At 38.9% G+C, this 14,512-nt stretch overlaps 1 long non-coding RNA gene across 1 annotated transcript; it reads right to left on the bottom strand.

The window, feature by feature from the left end:
• Window positions 1-3,194: 3,194 nt before the first annotated feature.
• Window positions 3,195-4,387, bottom strand: LOC112845265 (uncharacterized). Its single transcript, XR_003218065.1, has 2 exons — window positions 3,912-4,387; window positions 3,195-3,854 (listed from the first exon to the last, which is right to left on the bottom strand). It is a non-coding gene; the product is annotated as an uncharacterized LOC112845265 (long non-coding RNA).
• Between the last annotated feature and the right edge of the window lie 10,125 nt (window positions 4,388-14,512).

The raw sequence follows: 14,512 nt of genomic DNA, 5'->3' as shown, positions 1-14,512 counted from the left end.
TTCCCAGCTGGGCGAGCTCCAATTCTTTCTATGGAGAACTCGAATCAGACCCAATCACCGCTTCAACCTGCAAGATACTGGAGAAGAACAGTCTTGCGGCAGTTTATTGTTCAAAACAACTTCTCTGTTTGTCAAAATTGTCGGTTTCTAATAAGGACCATTCCTTGGATCACCCCTCCTGATGAGCCATGGCTTAAAACCATGGCTCACTAGAGCGGCTGTTTTTGTAATGACATATTTTCAATATGTCATCAGTGTCTAGTACTGCTCCGTGTTTTAGCCATTGTTTCTGTTCTTTAGGTGGTGCTTTGTTCGTCCTGCAGTACAGACAGTTGAATGGTGTGATTTTCATGAGTTGTTAACAAGGCTGTGGTTTTTATGGCTGCTGCTGTTTTTTCAGCTTTGTCAGCAAAATTGTTTCCCTTTCTAATTTCAGAGTCATCCTTCTGATGTGCTGAACATCAGAAGCATATTGCTAAATGTCGTATCACATGACGAGTTTTCTCCCATGTAAACAGATGTGTGCCATGATAAAATCTTCCTCCACACACTAGAAACAAGAAACTAATTTCAACCCTCTGTTACGTTTTATTATTATTACTTATACTTATACTTATACTTATATACTTATTTTATAATCCAGTCATTTTTCAAATCTAGTATCAATCAACTAATTTGCATATCAGCTCATAATGCGCTAAGTTGATAGGTCAACAGAAATGCACGTTCAAAGAGAATTTCCTTCATACAGTAAATTACTTGTGTTGCATCAATCAAACAGAAAGCATTCCACAATTTATTGTATTACCAACTAAATTTATTGTCTGATTACTGCTTGGTCATACCAGACTCTCTCTATCTTTATTTATTCTTCTCTGTTTTCACAAACGTTTCACCTATTGTCAAGCTGAAGAGTTAAATGTCAGCGGTGGATAAGTTCAGCATTTGATAACAAAACTCTGTTAAGTTTTTCCTGCTTTAACACCAATGAGAGATACAGAGGTGCATGTATAGTGTGCTATAGTGTAAGCTGTCCTTCATTGCATGTATGTGTGTTAGTACGCTTGCATGCAGGGCCTCTGGGCCTGTCTCACCCAAAAGGGCATTTTCTTAACAGCTGCCTTTCACTCGCGTGTGTTCAGAAAGGCAAATGTGCTTGTAGCAGTTTTGAGATTATTATGCTGTTATATATTACATTATACCTGTAATCAAAATGAGTGAATCATGATACTGCTGTAGGCCACATCATACTTGTGTAATCAGTATGTAGTTTTAGTTTGCATCACACTTCTGAGTTAAAAGAATGTGAAAATCATTAGATTAATTAGATAGGTTGGTATTATCCTATACTGCTGATTTACTGTGAGTGAGTTACACTGTTTCATGACATTTCATACTGCTGAGTTATGAAGAGAATATTGTGTTCAGAGAGTCAGGGCCTTTTTTTTTTTTTTTTTTTTTTTTCATTGTAGAAAAGTATGTGACTTTATAATTAGAGTTTATTTAAAGATACCTTGTGGCCTTAACTCAGCGACGTAACACGGCGATAGTAATTCGCTTACACCCTCCCTCTGTGTGGCCAGTCACTAAAATGTCATCTACGTAGAGTAGAAACTGTCTCTGCCCCTCAAAAGTGAAGCAAAACACTGAGAAAGCGTTTGATAAGTCTATCACTGAGAACCATTGTTCATTTGGAGTGACTTGATTCAGTATAGTGTGGGGATTCGCTACTACTGGTGGCATCATTTCAGTGATTTCATTTATTGCTCGCAGATCATGCACTAGTCGGTATTTTGCAGTATTAGCTTTATTCACCACTTAAACAAACATCATTCTTTGTTTGTTTATTATTATTATTATTATTATTATTATTATTTTAAATTCTCCTTTTTCAAAAACAGAAAATGAAATTGTAGTTGTTCTTGCCTGAGAAACACAGAATCTCCTTTTTTTTCTTTTTCTTTTTTTTTTTCCAGACAAGAAACTAAGCTTTAACTTTTCTGCCTTATCACCTAAAGCAAAGCAGACAACCCAGCTCTCGGCTCGCTCTGAACTTATCATCATCAAGGTCGCATGAGAGCTACTTCAGAAGTCACAGTATTCCTCACTCAAGCAACACGTCAAAACAAAAAAACAAAAACAAAATTCAGCACACTACACAGAGAACAACTGAAGATGTTGTTCTTGTTTGTTCTCCTTGAATTTTAGAATAAACTTATTACATCTGCATTAGTAAATCATATGCCTAATCATTATGTGTCACTGTGATCCACGAGTGTGATCACAAATTTAATTAATTTTCAAAACAACAAAACAAAACAAAACAAAAAACAAAAAAAAAACAAACAAATAAGTTGCTGATGGTATCAACGTTTTATACACACGAGTCAGGATGCAAAAAATGCTGCTGCCAAAGACAAATCAGAAGTGTGAGGGAAAAAAACTGAGCCCACAGACAGCTGCGTGTTTGAGCTTTAATAGCTGTTTCCCTCCCTCTGATGTGTTCTCATGTAGCTTCTGCTGTAAAAAAGTGTAACCTGCTCATCAGCTTAGCAGTGACCACATATTTAATTCAGCTTCTCAATCTTGTAGCTTTAGCTATTATATACAGGGTTTAGCTTATTGGTTGTTAGTATAGGTGTGCTCTATATTTCAGCAATGTCTTATCTAGGATGACAGGTTTTCAAGCAGGTCAAGTGCTTCTATGCACTTAAAGAAAATATCTAAACTAATTATTTTCTTCATCTCATATGTTATTGTACTGAAGTTGAGCAAACCTTAAGCTTGATGCAGACTACTTTTAGCAATTATCCACCTCACATCATAACTTACAGAGGTGCCTCTTCATATTAATATTATTTCATTATTAACGCTATTATCTCATTATATAACAGCAATAGTCTATTACAATATTTATTTATATTTATTTGTATCCACCAAGGGTGGTGATCTGCAGTTTCACCTTTTCCCAAGTTGGAGACATTTACATTTTCACACACTTTCCTTGGCTGAACAATGACACAACCTTAATATATCTTATGCAGTTCTCTAATTTATTTAATATGTGTTTGTGTGAATCATTCTGTTCATTCAGGGCATGGTCTTCATCTCAACTATGTGTCATTGTTAATACCAGTTTACAGGTTGTTATCCTTGCTATCATCAACTTGAATACATTACAGTTAAGTTCTAAATTAATTTAGCCTTTTGTTTATTTTACTTTATTCCTCTTGTATCTATATGTATTCAGTCGGGTCTGTTTCCAGCCCTTTTTAAACTTCTACTTTGATCTTGAATTTTTCACTTGGTGAGGGATTATTATGTTCTTCCTGATCTGAACTATTCTCTTCACCTGGGCTGCTATCCTGTTCTGAGTCACTGCCTTCTTTGTTTGTTAATGCTTTTACTCTTTTTTTTTTGCCTGTCTGCCTCTCCATTCCTCTCCCCTTCTTTTGGATTATTCCTGCTCCGGTTTCTTGTTTTTCTAATCATTCCTCGTCAGGTGTTAATTTTGCTTGTTTATTCCCCATTTTTAAAGATTTTGCTGGGCCGTCACTGGCACGCTCGACTTCAGAGTGGTTACTGATACGGCCTTCGACTTGACCCTAAAGGTCAAGCGGTACCAGTGTTACGAGACGAAGCCCAACCGTTCTCCAATGTCACCAGTACGTGAGCCTCAGCAAAGAAAACAAAATAAAATAGAAGTAGTTCAGCAGCGTATTGTGCTGTAAAATCAACTTACTTCTAGACACATACACACATAGACATTTGCGCGCTTTTTCAATTTGTTATGAAGTAATTACGGCTACTTCTAAAACCTAAGTCTAATTCAGTTCCTTACGGCGAATCCTAACCTATTTGTATGCGTTTCTATTTTGTTTGTTATTCGGTTCATTACGGCGATTCCTAACCTATTTCATTTGTCGGTTCATTACGGCGATTCCTAACCTATTTTATTTGTCGGTTCATTACGGCGATTCCTAACCTATTTTATTTGTCGGTTCATTACGGCGATTCCTAACCAAAATAGTGTTTCTCACCCTCAGACGTCTCACTGGTGGTTCGGATCGCCAGACTGAATCCCACCGCCATGGACCAGACTAAAAACACCGGCCTGGACCCGAATTTTAGCGTCCCAGGTCTTTCGGCCTCATCTAAGAGGGCTGTGCACAGACTTCGGTGCTGGCTTCCCACAGCGTCAGGAATCAGTGCTGGATCCTGGAACAGAGTCACAGATAAGAGTTCTGATGTTTCTGCCCCGGCTTCGAAGGACCAAAATAAATGTCAAGAGATTTATTCTAAAGACACTTCTTCAGCTGAGAGTCTAAGAGGAGAAACACACAGACGCTGCAGCATTTACATGTATACAAGGGCATCACAGAACGCTCACACCGAGTGGGCCCTGCGATGCGCGCTCTGCTCTTGCACTTGTCTTTATTTATGCACAAGAAAATGAATACATTGACGTGAGCATGTGCGTATGTGATTGTGTGTGTGTGTGTGTGTGTGTGTGTTCGAGGTCAGAACTGCTTGTTTGTCTTCTTACTATCGCTGTGAGAAGACTCAGATACAATATCAGAACATGTTTTATAAAGAACAATCAGTCCTGAACAATCAAAAGAACAACCACTCTAAGCAAGGAAATGATCATCATGCAGCATTCTATCACAAGCAAACTTATATCATTAAAAGCTTATACTGACTAATAAATACATTTTCTATTGACAGTGTGGGTGGATGATTTACTCATTGCAGCTAACAATGAAAATGTGCTTTCAGGCGTGAAAGAATGCTCTCTTCTAAATTCCAAATGAAAGATCTGGGGAAACTTAACCATTTTCTAGGAATAGATTTTCTTCAAGAAAAAGAATGTGTCAAAATGTCACAGAAAATATATATTGAGAACATTTTAAAGAGATTTAACATGCAAAACTGTAAGCCAAGGTTAACACCCTGTGAACAGAAATGGACTCATTCTGATAAATTCGAGACATTACCAGATGTGAGGAGATATCGTGAAGCGGTAGGATGTCTTATTTATCTGAGCTATTGTACGCGACCTGATTTAAGCTATGTGTCAGCAAACTGTCACAACACTTCAATGCGCCAACTGTTGATGATTGGACAGCAGTGAAACATGTTCTGAGGTATCTAAAAGGTAGTCGAGGAAAGAATTGTGTTTTAGGAAATGTTCAAGTGGAAAACTAGGTCTACAAGCATACAGTGATGCAGATTGGGCATCCGATGTTTCTGATAGACGCAGTATGACAGGTTATTGTGTAAGCCTAAATGAAAATGGTCCTTTGATATCATGGAAAACCAAAAAGCAGACACTACAGCACTATCAACTTGTGAAGCCGAATACATGCATTAGCAGCAACAATTCAGGAATGTATGTATTTGACTTATTTGATTCAAGATCTTGATGAGTTTGAGTATGAAATACCTATGATATTGGAGGACAATCAGGGAACAATCGCTTGTCAAAAAATCCAGTGAACAGACAAAGATGTAAACACATTGATGTGAAATATCATTTTATAAGGTCAGCTGTACATGAAAGGAAAGTGCTCATTGATTACTGTCCAACTGAGTCAATGGTAGCAGATATGATGACGAAACCAGTTTCAAGTCTAAGTTAGACAAATTTTCTGTATTGTGTTTGGAATGTAAGATGTTTTTTTTCCGGAGGACTGTTTTTTCCCAACCTGTGTACAAGTGGGGTGTTGGATTGTGTTCCACAGGTGTTTGCGTCACAATAAAATGACGGTAAAAGGCTCCGCCCATCTCCTATCCATGTCTTACCATGCAACGACTCTGTGAATGGACTGGAGAAGTGTAGTGGTAGAGTCCTCCGTCAGGAATAAGATATGTGTGTCGACTTTTTATTCTCCCTTAAAATTATTATGCATAATGCTGCACAGAGCAGCTCTGCTAACAGAAACCCTCACCAGCAATCGTTCATTTTTTGTGTGGCTTTTTTCACGGTTTGTTAACATGCTGTGTAGGTGTGTACTTGACGCGCTGATATCGACATAACGGGAAACATCTGTGACTGTTGTTCACCTGTAGTTTGAATGCTGAACATTTGCCTGTTTAAAGAATAAGACCAGTCACTATACAGAAGCATATATATGCTTCTGAATGTGGACGATGTGTCTTATGCTGCAGTGATGCAGTTCTGCTTGTGTTGAGTGATGCAAACAACCGATCGATCTAAACTCTTTAAACGTCAATCACGTGGTTACCGGCTACCGGCGAAAATAATCGGACGGTAAGCCAATTTCTGTCTTAGAGCATATGCGCCGCTGTGGTTTTTGTGGTCTTCTTTTGCGGCTAATTCAGTGAATTTGATCTGATCGTGGTGAAACTTGGTGTGTGGAGTCAGTGATAGCTCTGGGAGCTAACCAGCCTATCTTTAACCGGTTACTATCATGAAGTCTGAAGAATTTCTGGTTCGGTTTTGTTTGTTTAGCGGACTTCTGCGCATTTACGTAACTGCTCGTTTAATCGCGGCTTATTTTCGGTGTGTTTGTGGTTGTAGAAATGGTTTATATGACATTTTAGCTGAGATTATGAGGTTTCTGTGGATACCACACATGTCTGGACTTATATTTCTCAACCCGCGTTATAACCGATTAAACGTGATCTCCTCCTTTTTGCCCCCGGTACCGGAGACGTGGGCTTAAGTGGTTAAACGTCAAAATCTATCATTAGATTTTTGTGACACAACAGTGGTGAGTGTTCCCACCTTCTCCTCTTTGGAACTTAACGCAATCTTTCCGTTTTCAAGTTGTGGACATGATTTAGAGTATATCTTCGCAGTAGCGATTTACCGCAAAGTAAAGCTACTGGAAATGTGCAACCCCACTTCCGGCCTCAAACCAGGAAGTTAGCATTTTTCTCGTGCACATAGTCAATATGCGTACTTGTGCGTACTTGCGTTCTCGTGTACTCGTGATACGTCATCAGTCGGAGACCAAGTACTGTTCCAATTCGAAGTACGCATCAAGCCGAGAACGCGAAAAAGTCCCGGATGTGTTCTCGATCCGCCCGTTTTATCGAGCATGCATCGGTGTAGACTTGGGACAGCTATATATCCCAGAATGCATTTCGTCCAAAACTCAACAGCGGACTCCCGGCACATCGTCCCCCCCCCTCCCTCCCCGCCCGCTCGCGGTCTTCTCACTACTCAGGTTAAAGAAACCCAGCAGCTGTCTATAGTATTGAGTGTCCAGTAGAATAGAAATAAAGCGTTCTAACATCTCACCTGCTTGTTTTATTAAGGTATGTACACGTATGTACATGTACACTATTTTATTAATAGAGGTTTCACTACTGAGGTTAAAAATGATATATAAGTTACTTAGATCACTTCTAAATGTTAATGTTTGGTTTATTTCAGTGTTTTATTTGTTCCTGAGTAAACCGGTTTGGCTGTGATTAAAGTTAAGCTTCATAACATGTTACTCACAGTTAAATTAGGAGGGGACGGCAGTAAAACTCCGGACCTGTGACATCATCACGTACGCTGGTACAAATCACGAGTCCGTGCTCGCGTACTTGAGAATTGAGAGACGGCCCACGAGTCCGTGCTCGCGTTCTCGGCGAGTACGTACTCACCGAGAACGCGAGTACGTACTCGCGTACTTGGGCATTGATAAACGGCCAAAGTTCTTGGCGGGCAGAGTGGTAGAGGTCAATACCAAGTTTGAAGGGGTGGTTTATACCAAGTCTGAATTTAACTTGTGTAGTAATGTGTAGTCATAATAATTGATGGGTTATTTGTTAAAATGTCTTTTTCTAATGCCAGTTCAATATGCATGTTATGTTCACGTTTTACAAGCTTTACACAGACGAAAATGTGTAACACTACCTCCCCCCTGGCTGCCCTCAAATGGCTCTGTCCATTATCTAGATGGACGACGCGACAGCTCCCAAAAATGAAGCCAAAACGTCTCTATCGCCTCCTGGTGTCTGGCTGCAGTATAATAATAATAATAATAATAATAATAATAATAATAATAATAATAATAATAATGCACTGGATTTATATAGCGCTTTTCAAGGCACCCAAAGCACTTTACAATGCCACTATTCATTCACGCTCCCATTCATACACTGGTAGAGGCAAGCTACGGTTGTAGCCACAGCTGCCCTGGGGCAGACTGACAGAAGCGAGGCTGCCATAAACCCCGCCTCCACCATATTAGCGGATGGGACTGGGGTCAGACTAAAATAAATTTATTCTCCTCAGATAATTTTTTTCCAAAGATTCTTTCTTTTGTTATCAATAGTTCTCATCATGCTGATTGATGTCCAAGGGGTCTCCTTTCCCATAAGTTTGATTCTAATTCCTACCGCGGTGATGTTAAATTGGGGTGAAACGTCATCATAGCAGCTTTGACTGACAGCTGCAGTCACGGAGAAACTTGCGTATCTCTGTTCGGGAATAGCAGATAGAGCGTAGGCTTTGAGAGGAGGGCCAGCGTTTACGCTACGAAAACACGACCGAGTGTTTTAACCTGACAGCCTGAGGTGTTCTTCAGTAAACTGGACTACCCGACAGAAGGACCGAGGCCCCGCTGCACTTTTTCGGTAAGTTAAACGTGTTTGTAAGCTACTCCGTAACTACCGTCCTTAGCTAGCTAAAATGAGCATTCGGCTGTCAGGGTTCGTTTAGCTAATCTGTGCAGGTGAATGAATTTACTAAAGAAATCAAGAGAAACGCCCCGGGCTGCTCAGTCACTAATTACCGTTACTGTACTTTTATTACAAGTATTATACTGTAAAAGCAACAGGCTGCACCCTGCTTCAGCTCCTGTGCAGAGCTGAATATTAAACATATGCAAACAACAGCATGTTTTCAGTCTCTTGCCACATCTGTAAAGACAGTAACATTTTTTTAAAAGCTTGTACTTCAGTAACTCCTCATTAATCAGGAACTATGGATTAAAGTACTGTAGTGTACTGTAATACTGAAAAAAAATGTAAGAGAAGAACTTCAGATCCTGAGTGTGTGAGGACAGAAGAATCAGCTTTATTTCAATTTTGAGGGATAAAATTTATATTTGAGTTTGATGGTTCTGTTCTCTTTGTGATTACAGGAGCTGCCCTCAGATTCAGACCTCAGAACCACCCAGTGACAGCAGACAGATCATCCAACATGTTCACATGTTAACTGCAAAATGAACTGATGAAAACAGTACAAAGGTTAAAGTACCACATGTGCTGTAGTGAAAGCTGCAGCTTTATTGATAAAGTTAAAGACAAAAAAACAAAAGGATTAATCACTCATGTAACTGTGTTACTATATATCAGCATTAACAGGACCTCAGTTTGGTGTTCACAAAGCTGCTGATCTCAGACCTGCACAGCTTCCGATTTAAACACTTGATGTACTCAGCTGCATGAAGAGCATATGAGATTTTCTCTAACACAATTAAATAAAACCTGATGAAGGTCAAAGGTTGTCACTTGTATGTTTAACTACAAACTTGTGATCTGGAGTTGTTTCAGTTTTTTGCAGATAGTGTGTTATTTACCATAAAGTGATTAAGAGTTATTCATACCAGAGTAAACAGAGGATCATATATTTTTAAATATATAACTTTCTACAGGACTGAATATAATATCTTTATGTAAAAGCCTGGATCCTCTGGGGGGTATCTGAGTATTTATAACATTACACAAACCAAAGGTCTCCATCACAGTGTTCATGAAATGCTGGGTTTATCCATCTCTTGGGCGGGCCTACAGAGGAGTGCTGAAGATTTCCCTGTGAGGGAGCTGCTGGTGAAGATCATGAGTCCTGCTTGATCAATGCGATGAGCTTCAGTTTTTCTTAAATGAAGCCTCTCTCAGTGGGTCAACAGAACTTCTGGCACAGGACAGCTGTGATGAAAGAAAGGGAAGAAGTTTCTCCAAACCTCTGGACCCAGGAAACCCAGCTTGGTCCTGATGGTCTCCCTCACTAGTTTCTCTCCAGGGTGAATGTAGCTGTTGATATAATATGGACTCTATTATTAAATGAAAAGAACAAATTAGACAACACTACTGAACGTTCTGCTGCTGTTTTAAAGTTTCCATGTTACCAGGCTGTAGAGGGCTCTGAAGATTTAAATAGTTTTAGATCCATGACACTCACAGTCTTAAATGTTAAAATCTCAAAGGACAACATTATATTTTTGATATTAACAGTAACTCTGGGCCTCTGTAGAGTGTGCAGCTGATCTCATCGCTGTCTAAAAATGGATTTAAAAAAACACAAGAAGTGCTGAATCCTTCAATAACACCGACTATTAGAGTAACAGGTGTGTAGCATCGCTATCTAGCTAGCAACAAGCCTCCAACACAGTGCGTATGCTAGCGGCTAATCTAGTTAACGAATTAACAACAGAGTGATTTTAGATCTATAAGATGATAAGCTGTGTTTCTTTTTTTTTTTTTTATAACAGTGACATGGTTGTATTTACCTAATTAAACGAGTCGTCAGTCGCGGTAAACAAGCAAAAACTCGAGCCGCCAAGCTACGTAAAAAGTGTAGAGGGGCGTGTTTGCGGTCACGTCCAGCGGGTGTGTGGGCGGAGCGTTACACAGTCGCTCCACCTCAAGTCACTACCGCGCAGACTTCTGGCTCCAAATAGTGGCGGACTGAGCAGTCGCATCCGTCTGAACTCCTCACTAAAGTCCCGATGTTTTCATCTTGAAGTTATTTAATCCACTCCTTTGAGTTATATTGACGACGTTTCAGCCCGAACATGAAGAAAAGCAACAACACGAAACCTCGGCAGTGAAAAACCTCCCTTTCACAACTCAGAGAAACAGCGAGCATGACTACTCAGCCCGGATGGAAACGGCTAATTCCAGCAGCAACAAGAGGGACAGACTGTTAACAACCCCTGATAATACTCCCGAGAAACCACATATGGAGAAAAAAGCAAAAGGTACGGCTAATGATAACGACTCCAACACATCCACTGACACTATACTGAAGCTATTGAAAGTCTTGGAAAACGTGTTGATGACCGCATGGATGAAGTTAGCAAACAAATTCAACAACATAGCGCCATGCTGGCTTCCATTGCTAAATCGGTGCAGTTTAATTCAGAGGAGCTGCAAGCATGCAAAAAGAAAATAAAACACCTGGAAAAAGAGATTGAATCACTCAAAAAAGATAATGACGACACTAAAGATCGCGTATTGAGCCAGGAAAGATACAAAAGAAGATGGTGTCTCCGTATCAAAGGGAAAAGGGAGAAAATAAATGAAAATATCAGAGGAAATAAATGAAATATCAGAGGAGAAGTGGTGGAACTTCTAGGAAGGATTGCTCCGGACCTACAGATGAAGATGGAAGAAGCGGTTGATGTTGTCCACAGAGTGGGAAGAGCATCGACAATCATTATTCTGTTTGTGAGACGTGCCGTGAGAGATGACATCTGGAGGCGAACAAAGGCTTCTCCCGTGTGCAAAGAAGAAGGCATCCACTTTGCTGAAGACCTGACCCGGAGGACTGGAGATCCAGACAAGCATTGTGGCCAAAAATCGACCAGGCTCGGAAGGAAGGCAAGGCTGCGGGCTTCAGAGGCCCTTTTGGTTTCATAGAAGGCAAACGCATCAGGGAAGAGACTCCAGGTACGGGCTGACATCTGACTGCGAAAGGAATATACAGTGGAACATTTCGGATGATGGGACTTTTACCTCAAGACTTTCCTACTCCACCTCCTAAACTTCCTCTTTAAAGCTGTTCATGTGTTCCATGTTCCAAGTGAAACTAACATTTCTTTTTTTTCCTTTAACACAAGGGGACTTAAGACTCAATTAAGCGCAAAGCTGTTTTTCTGTTCTGCAAGGGGCAACAGGCAAATTGTATTTTTATCCAGGAAACTCATTCTGAGGAATCTGATGTGAAATTTTGGTCACAACAATGGGGAGATAAAATTTTTTTTAGTCATGGTACAAACAGGTCGGCTGGGGTTGCTATTTGTTTCAACAGATGTCCTGGTAGGTTTTTGTGCAACTTGGCAGACAAAGATGGACATTGGGTTGCCTGTGTGTTAAATACTGATAATACTCTGATTACGTTGGTTAATGTTTATGGATACAACAATGATCAAGAGAATAAGAACCTGCTGCATCAAATTTCTACAGCTATAAAGGAACTTAATACCAAATTCCCCACTGATTATATAATTGTTGGAGGTGATTTCAATGTGACTCCCGATGAATGGTTGGATAGATGACCTTCAGAATTTTCAAGTGAACATAGAAACCCAATATTTGAAATTTTGCTAATGATACTAAATTAATAGATGTATGGAGATTGTTAAACAAAGATGTAAAACAATTCACCTGGCACAAACCCAATGGTCAAAGCAGGTCACGTATTGATTATTGGTTGGTATCCAACTCAATTTTACAATATGTTAAGGAAACGGTCATCTCTAACGGTCCCTTAAGTGACCATTGCGCCATTATTCTAAGACTACAAAGCAAAGACCAAAACAACACATTTAAGGATTATTGGAAATTTAACTCTCAGATACTGAGAAATGAGGAGTATTGTAATTCTATTAAAAAATTAATCTTAGATATCCAGAATGATGAAGCCATCAATACACCGATACTCAAATGGGAATATCTTAAATTTAGAATCAGAAAAACCTCAATCGCATTTGGTAGAAAGTTAAACAGACAAAGGAAAGAAGAGGAATCAAATGTGGTTAAAGAACTTATGAATCTTTATGGCAAATTGAATTGGACTGAGGAAGAAAAAGGAAAATTAACAGCTTACAATCTAAATTGGACGAAATGTACCTTTATAGAGCCAAGGGCGCTTATTTGCGATCCAAAGCCAAGTGGATAGAAGAGGGTGAAAAGAACACTGCCTATTTTTGCAATCTAGAAAAACGTAGACAAGAATTTAATTCAATATGTAACCTAATAATCAACGGAGAGGAATGTACTGACCCTAAACGCATTTCAAGTGAAGTATTTACTTTTACAGTAACCTTTATAAGTCTTCATACTCAGAACAAAACGTCACCTCCTTCTTTGACAAAATCAGTAATTGGATTCCAGTAATTGATGATAATTTTAGAGAAATTTGTGATGAAGACCTAACAATAGAAGAATTTGATTTTGCTATTAACAGCATGGCATCTGATCGCTCACCGGGACCAGATGGAATAACGACTAATTTCTATAAACACTTTTGGGAAGATCTAAAATTACTATTATTCAGTGCGTTAAATGAATGTATAAATCAAAAGGAGCTTGTGGCAACAATGAAATAAGGAGTTATAAAATTAATTCCAAAACCGGGGAAGGATAAGAAAAAACTAAGTAATCTAAGACCTATAACACTCTTAAATACAGACTACAAAATTTTTTACAAAAGTTTTAGCAACAAGACTAAAAATAGCCATTTCTGAAATAATTAGCCCAACACAATCAGGATTTCTCAAAGGACGGTTGATCCAAAATAATATCCGCTTGGTTTTGGATCTTATCGATTACAATTACCTAATTAAGGATGATGGTTTTATGTTGTTCTTGGACTTCCATAAAGCATTTGATTCTATCGAACACACTTTTATTATTAAGACATTTAAACATTTTGGGTTTGGAGATGCATTTCTGGATATGATCACTATGTTATACACTGATATTAATAGTTGTGTTTCTCTTTCAGAAGGCACATGTCCCAGGTTCAGGGTGGAGAGAGGTATCAGGCAGGGCTGTAGCATCTCACCTCTTTTATTCATTGTAGCCACTGAACTACTTGCTATTACTGTCATAAATTCAAACATCAAAGGATTAGACATAAATAACCACAAATTAATAATAAGTCAACTTGCCGATGATACAACAATCTTTCTAAAAAATAAAGAACAAATTCCATTGGCCTTAGATACAATAAAGATCTTTTCTGATGCTTCTGGACTACGCCTGAACCTGGACAAATGTGAACTCATGAGTATCCACAATTGTTCTCACTCTTCTTTGTACAATATACCTGTCAAAAATGAAGTCAAATATCTTGGAATTTGGCTAACTAAATGCATGGCTGATAGCGAAGAAAGAATATTCAGAATACAATTGACAAATGCAAAAAAACTCTAAACCATTGGCTACAGAGAGATTTAACTTTGTTCGGCAGGATAATGTTGACCAAGGTTGAATCTTTGTCCAGATTAATCTATCCAGCTTATTCCCTAGCCATCCCACCAAGAATTATAAAAGACATCAATAAGCTGAATTTTAATTTCATATGGAAAATAAACCTCATTATATCAGTAACAGGGACTTGATAAAAGACTATGAAGAGGGGGGTTTGAAAGCAATCGATTTTGAAATAATGAATGGCATCTTAAAGATTAATTGGCTCCGATCCTTCTTAAAAATGATAATGACATCTGGTTCTTGATACCATCTCTTATTTTCAACAAAGTTGGGGGATCCAATTCCTTTTAGTATGTGATTTTGAAATTTCTAAACTGCCCATAAA

Source organism: Oreochromis niloticus, unplaced genomic scaffold (genome assembly GCF_001858045.2).
Source record: "Oreochromis niloticus isolate F11D_XX unplaced genomic scaffold, O_niloticus_UMD_NMBU tig00006524_pilon, whole genome shotgun sequence".
Taxonomy (NCBI): domain Eukaryota; kingdom Metazoa; phylum Chordata; class Actinopteri; order Cichliformes; family Cichlidae; genus Oreochromis; species Oreochromis niloticus.
This window is presented reverse-complemented; position numbering and strand designations above follow the sequence as displayed.